This window comes from Protopterus annectens, chromosome 8.part0 (genome assembly GCF_019279795.1).
Source record: "Protopterus annectens isolate FY-2018-M chromosome 8.part0, PAN1.0, whole genome shotgun sequence".
NCBI classification, from domain to species: domain Eukaryota; kingdom Metazoa; phylum Chordata; order Ceratodontiformes; family Protopteridae; genus Protopterus; species Protopterus annectens.
Window position 1 is genome coordinate 1,767,341,961 of NC_056741.1, and position 8,465 is coordinate 1,767,350,425.

General features: G+C 41.3%; 1 non-coding gene across 1 annotated transcript; it reads right to left on the bottom strand.

Annotated features, from left to right (window-relative positions):
* Nucleotides 1–7,968: 7,968 nt before the first annotated feature.
* LOC122809824 lies at nucleotides 7,969–8,125 on the bottom strand. Its single transcript, XR_006365961.1, has one exon. It is a non-coding gene; the product is annotated as a U1 spliceosomal RNA (small nuclear RNA).
* Between the last annotated feature and the right edge of the window lie 340 nt (nucleotides 8,126–8,465).

The following is an 8,465-nucleotide window of genomic DNA, read 5'->3' on the forward strand; positions in this document are numbered from 1 at the left end:
TCAGCTTTAGGGTAAAATCTAGCATTCCCTAGTTATAAGGAAACTCTACTGGACAAAATACTACTCTCCTATTCCCATGCAGATAATTTGCTTTCCCAGAATTTTTAATTCTCTACCTTCCTAATAGCTCCAGTCTACATTTAGCTTCCTCTAACTATATCTATACCCAGCCTTAGCTTACAAAGGGAATTAATCCTATTTCTATTCTTGGGACCACTTAAGATTTTAGGCCATACCAAATCAAGACAGGATTTACATGTACTCCATCATGGGTTCAGCACAAATCTCAGCCCTGTCAGGAAGGCAACCACCTCCACAAATGAAGTGAGTACTATAGATGTCCAGTGGGTCTGGATGCAGAATGCAGCCACTAGATATGGACCATGTAGCAAAGACAGACCATAAAACATGAACACAGCTCTCCCAAGTATATCAAAGCAATGCTTCTGATCCAGAGGAAATGTCTCCAATTATGGAGCCAATTACTCAAGAATATGGGGTATATACACAGCTGTAGTCAAAGTATAAACTCAGAATCCTCTAGAAACCAGACATACATATTACAGGGGAAAGAACCAACAGCAAGATATACTACCACTGCATACAGAAGAAAAGACAGTAAGAACTATGCATTTATGCTGTGAAGATGGTGAGAAGTCTGACAGGCCAAATGTCTGACCACTAAACATCAGTAGATGATAGACATTTATTGTAACCACAATGACAAATTCTAACATCTTATAAAGCTGAGAAATAAGTTCTCAACCTCTTAGAGCAAGAGAAACTGACAAAGCATACTGTGGGAAATCAAAGGCCCAAAAATGGGACATTTAAAATTGCTACAAAGAAATACAGAAGATCTTTGCATTATCAAGGAATTTCCAATTTCCTAAGGGTAAGTCTGCTCAAATGCTTAATCACTTTTGACCCAAATCATCAATGATTTGCTAGAAAAATGCTTTATGATGGACCAAAACATTTGAGTAAAAGATCACACCTGCAAAAAATCACAGCTAGATATGGGCAGCATTCAGCAGTTCTACAACAATAAGGTTCAGACAGCTAAAGCCAAGGTACAAAGACAAGGAAGATGAGACTCATTACTCACCAGACAGCATAACACTAAGAAATTTGGTTCACTCCAGAGGTATTTATTCACCCCTTTGGAGTGATTAAAGAGCTTACCATCTCATTCTAGACAGACAGACCTCTTGACATGACAGACTTTGCAATGGATGAGCCTTACACACCCAGCTCATATCATAGGATTGAACAAGAGTCAGATATGGTTCTGTGTTTGTGACCCAAATCACATAGTTCCACAATTGCTTAGAATGTCTGGTTTGAAATGAGCATTATACAACCACCTTTTATGACAGACAAAGCAGATGAATTGCTTTCCATACCTCTGACCCATTATCAAGGTAGTACTTGTTTGTTTCAAGTTATTATGTTACAAGTCCAATCAGAATGCAAAGAGGTCTAATCCCAGCTTTCAAAGATGAAGTTTTATCAGGATATCCCTGAAGTCTAGCCTAAAGCATGTCAGGAGACTGCACATAAGATGACACCCATAATCAGATTCCTAGGTTTCACAGCTCTAGGTGCTAGCCAGACTCACATGTTCTTGTCAGTACATCCATTTGAAAGTTCCTCCCTTGTGAATGTGAGGGACTTAGTGGATTGGGACCCTTTCCATAGGAGACATAGGGAAAGTAGGAATATCTCTGTTCTATCATTTATCAGACATAATTAGTAGAGGGATTGTTAAGATGGAGCATGTTCAACAGAGGAATTCTGAGATACTCTTGTATTAGAGAGTCTTAGCTTTTCAATCGGCTGCATAGGCAACTGTTTGAGGCCAGTAATCCACTTGGTTAGGTTCCCTTGTGGTCTCTCCAGCTGCTGGAGATGTCTAGCCATTCCAATTGGTGCATTGTACCTGGCACAATGGGTCTGATAGAGGGAAGAGTAGAGGGCACCATTACATCTCTTAGATCTTGATGTGTGTGAACCCTTTCGCGGATCATATGGATCACATAGAAGGATTTTCTAACCACTTTGGCAACATGGTTATCAAAGGAAAGCTGATTTACTCTTTTGGGTCCCTAGATCCCTTATTTCTTCTTCAGATTTCAGGGGATTACCTCCTATGTTGTAGTTTGTGGGTACTCTGTTTTTTCCAAAGGGGATTACTACTCTTTTTTTGCATTTAGCTTGAGATCATGTCTTTGACACCATGCATCAGTCTCATTTAGGCCCTTCTGGAGGATCTCCATGTCAGCCAGAGACTCTATTATAGCACCCAGTTTGCATTTGTCCGCAAACTTAGTCAGCCACAGCCCTTCCTTGCTTGCCTGTGCTTCTGAGAAGTATATGCCAAACAGGAGGGAACCCAGGATAGAGCCCTGAGGCACACCACTTGTTACTGGTCTGGATTCGGACATAGATCCCGCTAGTCTTACTTTCTGGGATCTGTCTGAGAGCCAGTTTGCAATCCATCTTGTGACATAAGGGTTTATGCCCAGGCTGGTGAGCTTATCAATAATACCTGAATGGGGAATGGTGTCAAATGCTTTAGCAAGGTCAAGGTAAGCCATGTGTACCTCCATTCCCTTATCTATAGCCTGAGTAACTGTCTCAAAGAAATCCACTAGGTTCAGGAGGCATGATCTGCCCTTGATGAAGCGAAACTGTGTGGAGTCCAGCGACTGGAGGTTCCCAATCTCTCCATTTATAAGTTCCATAATGATTCGCTCCATAGCCTTACAGATCAGACTGGTCAGGCTTATTGCTAGGTAGCTCCCAGGGTCCGTTGTGGCCCCACCCTTGTGTAGCGGGACCACCATTGCCATGTGCTATTCTATGGGCACATATCCTGTGGAGAGGCTTAGACTGAACAGGGTATTAAGATGCAGGGTTAATTCCTTTTGGAGCTCGGGTATGACACAGCCTGGGACACCATCTGGTCACAAGAAAGCAGTGTTTTTAGCTTTAGATAGAGCCTTGTTAACCAACGTATCAGTAATAATTGGACTTACACAATCCCCTAGAATGGTAATAGGCCCTGTAGGTGGTGAGGGGGAGGAGAAATTTGCACTGAACCTGTCAGCCAAGATGTTGGCAATCTCAGAAGGGTCAGTGTATTTTGTTCCATTTTGTACTAGCTCAGAACAGACCTGAGCATTGCCATTTAGGTTTTTGATGTAGCCATAGAAGGCCTTATGGTTATCCTTGGCATCCTTGGCAACTTTTCAAAATTAGCATTAGTTGACTTGATGTTACTTATACCCATAATTCTTTTAATGAGGAACCTCTGTGGACATTCCAATTGCTGGATATGCTTGGTTAGGTACATACTGAACATGGGAGCATTGTACTTACTGACAGGTCTGATGAATGCTGAATAAAGTGGAACAATGATTCTTTCGACCTAGATGCCATACCTTTGTCTATAAGTTGTGCAATATAGAATGATTTCCTCACTACTGTGGAAACATGATGGTCAAAGCTAGATTGCTGTCTATGTGTGTGTCCAGGACTCTGGCTACTGGGTCAATACTTAGGGGAATTTTGTCTATATGATAGTTACCAATGGTTGATGACTTCCTGAAGGATACTATTATGCTGTGACACTAGTTACTTGTCTGTGTCATCCCTTCCTGGAGAACATTTGCATCAGTGGGAGAGTCAATGACAGCTCCTAAATTGCAATCATCTACAAATTTAGTCAGCCAGAGGCCAGCCTGACATGTGGGCCTTCACTTCAGAGAAATAAATGTCAAAAAGGAGGGGTCACAGGACTGATCCCTGAGAGACTCCACTTGTGACTGGCCTCTTTGTAGAGGCAGATGCCCCAATTCAACTTCCTGGGTCCTGGTCTGCGTGAGCCAGCTTCGGCTGTCCACCTAGATAATATAAGGGTTTGTACTTAACCTCCTTCACTTTGTAAACAGTACCCCAAGTGGGGTATTGTGTCAAATGCCTCTGCCAGGTCAAAGTGAAGTAAGTGTGAACCATTTTGCTCTCTATAATATTGCTTTGGGGACTTTCTCAAACAAGTCCACCAGATTTAGTAGCATGACATGCCCTTGATGAAACCAAATTGGGCTGGGTCTAGTGTCAGAGGTTTCCTATATCATTATTGATCATTTCCATGATAATTCTTTACATGCCTTTGCAAATGAGACTAGTGAGACTTATGGGACTGTAGTTTCCAGGGTCTGTAGATGGCCCACCTCTGTGCAGCCAGATTACTGTTGCTGTTCTTCATTCATGAGGCAAGAAGCATGTTTGAGGTTACAGTTAAACAGCAATCCCAGAGTCCCTGATAGGTTATATTTCTTGCTATTTAGAAGGCATCCTGGGATATTGTCTAGTTCCCTTGGTGTAGTGCTCTTTGCCTTAGAGAGACAGCATTAAGGATCTATTACCTAGTGATAGCAGGGGGAGTTATATTTGACGATATTTCCTGAGGGAAGGTTGAGGGGAGATGGGTAAAGTTGGAACTGAGTTTGTTGTCCGGTAGGTTTGCTGCATCTTCTGTCTCAGTATAGGTAGCTCCATTAGCAAAGAGCTCTGCACACAACTGTGTATTACCTTTGAACTTGTGGACAAGGTAAAGAATACATCATGGTTGTCCTTTGCCTGGGAGGACAAATGTACCTCAATTGGTAGACTTTATTTGTCCTCCGAGTTTGATTAGTTTGTTGGCAGTACTTTTACATGTTGGGTGCTTCACCTCCACATTTTTGCCATGATTTTCTTCCTTCTGTCATACAGCCTGTTGATGTTATGATTCCACCAGAGTGGCTTCTTTTTTGACTTAGTTCTGTGCTTCTTCCTGGTGGGCACAGCTGCCTCTATGCAGCTATTAACATGCTTGTATAGATTTTCTGTGAACAGTTCTACATAGGCAGCAGCATTCTTATGGTTTATGGGGCTTGACATTTTTGCCAGGTTAGCACTTAATAGTAGGATGTTAGCCTTAGAGTAGTTCCTGAATATCCCATGGTTATCTGGGACTCCAGGTTTTATTGTTACTTCAAAGGAGACCATTTTTGGTCTGATCTCACCAGAGAAAACATTACACTAGGGAGTGTGCAGCACTTTCCCATATTAGTGAGGACTAGATCCAGTATGGTTGCACCCCTGGTTGGTGTATTGACAATCTAGTCCAGGGAGTTTGCATTTACAAAATCTAGGAATCTCTGTGCATGTATGTTTGGTGTCATATATAATTCCCAGCTGAAAGTGGGGTGATTAAAGTCACCCATGAATATGGTATTGGGTTGGATGGTGAGTGTATCTAATAAGTTTTAATACATGGTATAGGTTTCCTGGGTCATATAGGAGGAACTATAACTTGCAAGGAAGTGGTATGGGATTTTGCCTATGGTGATTTGAACGTGGAGTAGCTCAAGTGCATTGTCCTGTTTGACCAGCCTTGATATATATTTATTTTTTATATAAATCAAGATACCTCCACCTTTAGTCCCTGTCTGTGTAGTAACTGGTCTAAATCTGTAGAAGATATAACTTTGCAACTATCTGTGTGCTTTCTGCAGCTTTAAACCATGTCTCAGTGACCTCACAAACATCAGCATTCTCTAGGGTGAAGAGAGCTTCTAGGAGTTTTTTGTTTAGACTCCTAGCATTGAGAAGTAACACCTTTAGATTTTCTTGGTTTCAGTTTGCTAAGTTGGAATTACTTTCAGTTTGGCATTGCCTAAAAAAGGCACTATGGGGGTGGATAATGTTTTAGCTAATATTCGAAAGCCTAGAGGGGAGAGGTGCAGACTATCCCTGGCAAAGCAGTGTGGTCTGTTGACCATCTGTTTACATGCTGACAAATATTGCACCCCCTCAGAATGACACAAGAAACTAAATCAATTATTAAAGTCAGACATCTTTTGTTCGTATTGTGGCATTATCTTTGGGATTGTAAAATGCTGCTCATTGCTGGGCTCATATCAACATGGTATGCATATTCTGAGAGCTCCACAATATCTCTCTTCATATTGTATAGGGGGGGGGGGGTATGTCTTAAGTCATTTACACCCAGATGGTCTAAGATTGTGTCATACTGGTACATGTAGTCCAAAGACCCGAGTGGATGTGTAATGTGATGGATTCTGGCCACTGATAAGAAACTGACCATTTCTCCGTCAGTCTCCAATGTCCAGAAAGTTGGATTGTGGGATGGCTTGCCTTATGGTATTATAAGTAGAGGGTCCATGAGATGTGGCCGTATGTGTTGATGTGGGTGTTCTTTTGAAAGAGTGACTTTGGGGCTGCTGAGGGTGTTTGTTATGTGTTCTTCATCTTGGAGATCTTTGGGGTTTGGGAAGGTTTCATTTAAGTGCCTCAGCATATGTGGGTCTATGTGTCTATTTTGAACTATGTGTGATGGATGCAGCATGTGGATTACTGAAAACCTGAGTGACCTTAGGAGTGCTTTTATGTGAGATCTTTGCCTCCAGTGACATTGTGTAAATACATCTCTCACATACCATATGAGTTTGTTTGAGAATTAATTGGTTGTCAGTAAACATGAGGCATTTTCTGCATTGCCTCAAGATGCCAATATTCACCAAGCCAGTAGCAGAGATAGTAGGAAAATTCATATCCATGGCAGCAAACCTTTTTTTATTGATTAGACAGTTGGAGTCAACTCTGGGGACAGTGCTTGTCACTTCAACTTAGTTGTGTCATGTGCAGCTAGGTATTGTTGACATTTCAATGGTAGTTTTACAGGGAAAATGTCAGCTCAGGGTGTCTGCTTCTATGCAGGGCACTCCCAAACACTTGAAGGGAACTAATAAGTAGACCCTGATGTTTTATGGATGAAGTATTTAGGCAGATATTCTAAAGTTAGGTTAGACACCAGGAAATCAAGCAGTATTTACTAAAAATTAAGAAATAGCTTCTCAAAAATGATGAAAAGAAGGGAGTCACCTGAATGGCTACTGCCTGGCTACTACTAGTGCAGTTCTCACCACAGCTTCAGGCTGCTGGGATACTTTCTTGTATATTGATATGTTCTTTGCTCAACAGAAGCAAAACAGTATCACCAATCCCAATATAAAAAGCAGACCACAGGATCTTCGGTAGTCCACAGTCTTGTCCCAGATGATGTGAGGGTCTGTAGGCTTGTTGCAGCCTTTTCCTGGTAGATGCCTTAAATAGCATTCAGATCAATCAGGAAGGTCAAACACAAACACTTACTGCCCAACCAGAAACAGTCAGGAATCGATGCACTCTGCTGCTTCTCTCACAGGGAGCAAATTGTAATTACAAATTCCAAGCTGGTGCCTATTAAGCAGTTATTAGGCTTTCTGCTGATTAGAAGTCTCCAGGAAATAATGCCCAATGTTCCTTTTCTCACCAGGAGCAAAACAAAAGCACTAATCCCAAGACAAATACTAAGAAGTAGAATGTGGGCTCCCCAGTAATTGGATATCTTGGAGGAGACGTTGCAGATTTTAAAGGCAAGATGGAATAAAAGGTTTAATATCCTAAGAGCTAAGCCTGCACTAAACAGTTATATATAAAAGAGGGAGTAACTAAAGATTTAGCTATCTAAGTAGAGAGCCACTCATTTTAACAGATCAGTATAGATTGGAAGGGGTGGGTACTTTGTATACTGGCTCTATGGAATACAGTCGGATGGCCAATAAATTTAAATAGCTGAAGGGAGTGATTTCACAAAATGATAACTTTATGCTTATTCACAATAATCAATGAAAGAGGAGAGGAAAGGAGATATGTGGTCAAATTAAAATAAGGGTCAGGCAACTGGAAAGATGATTGAGTTTAAAAACAAAACAGCAGCAGTGAGGGGGCTTAATTTATGTATGATTTACTGTGTTTTAAGAAAATAAATCACAATATACAAATAAGAAGGTAATAAAGGAATATAAAACAGAAAAAAGGAAAAACAAACTACCCTTTCCATCACAGCAAGTTGTGGCAGAGTCTGGGTGAGCTTTTCCAGCAATCATAAATAATACAGCTCCTACATTTGGAGGAATCATAGGGGTCAATCCAGCCTAAGTGGAATGGAAGAACATCACCCAGGGGAACCAAACTCATGGTCAAAGCACCCCCCCCACCAGGTAAGTATTTGATGAGAACTATTTATATGGATGACCACAATGGGAAGGAACTAGGGCTGGACAGAAAAGTGTAGATTTGTGTAAAAAGAAGTTTCGTTCTTACCATAATGTTCCATCTGTGTTGTTGATCTTCATTCATTCATTACTGATGAGTCTTGGTTCTGGCCTCGAAACTGACTTGTCCGATACAACAAGCTCACGCCAGCCAAAAAACTCTTGAGCTAAGTCTTACCCATAGTGCCCCTTTCCTCATCTCCTCAGATCAAGTTTGCCCATAAAGATAGAAGATAGTAGGGGCTTTATCTGAGCAACTTCCCTATTAACTAACCAGGATGAAATCCAAACCTC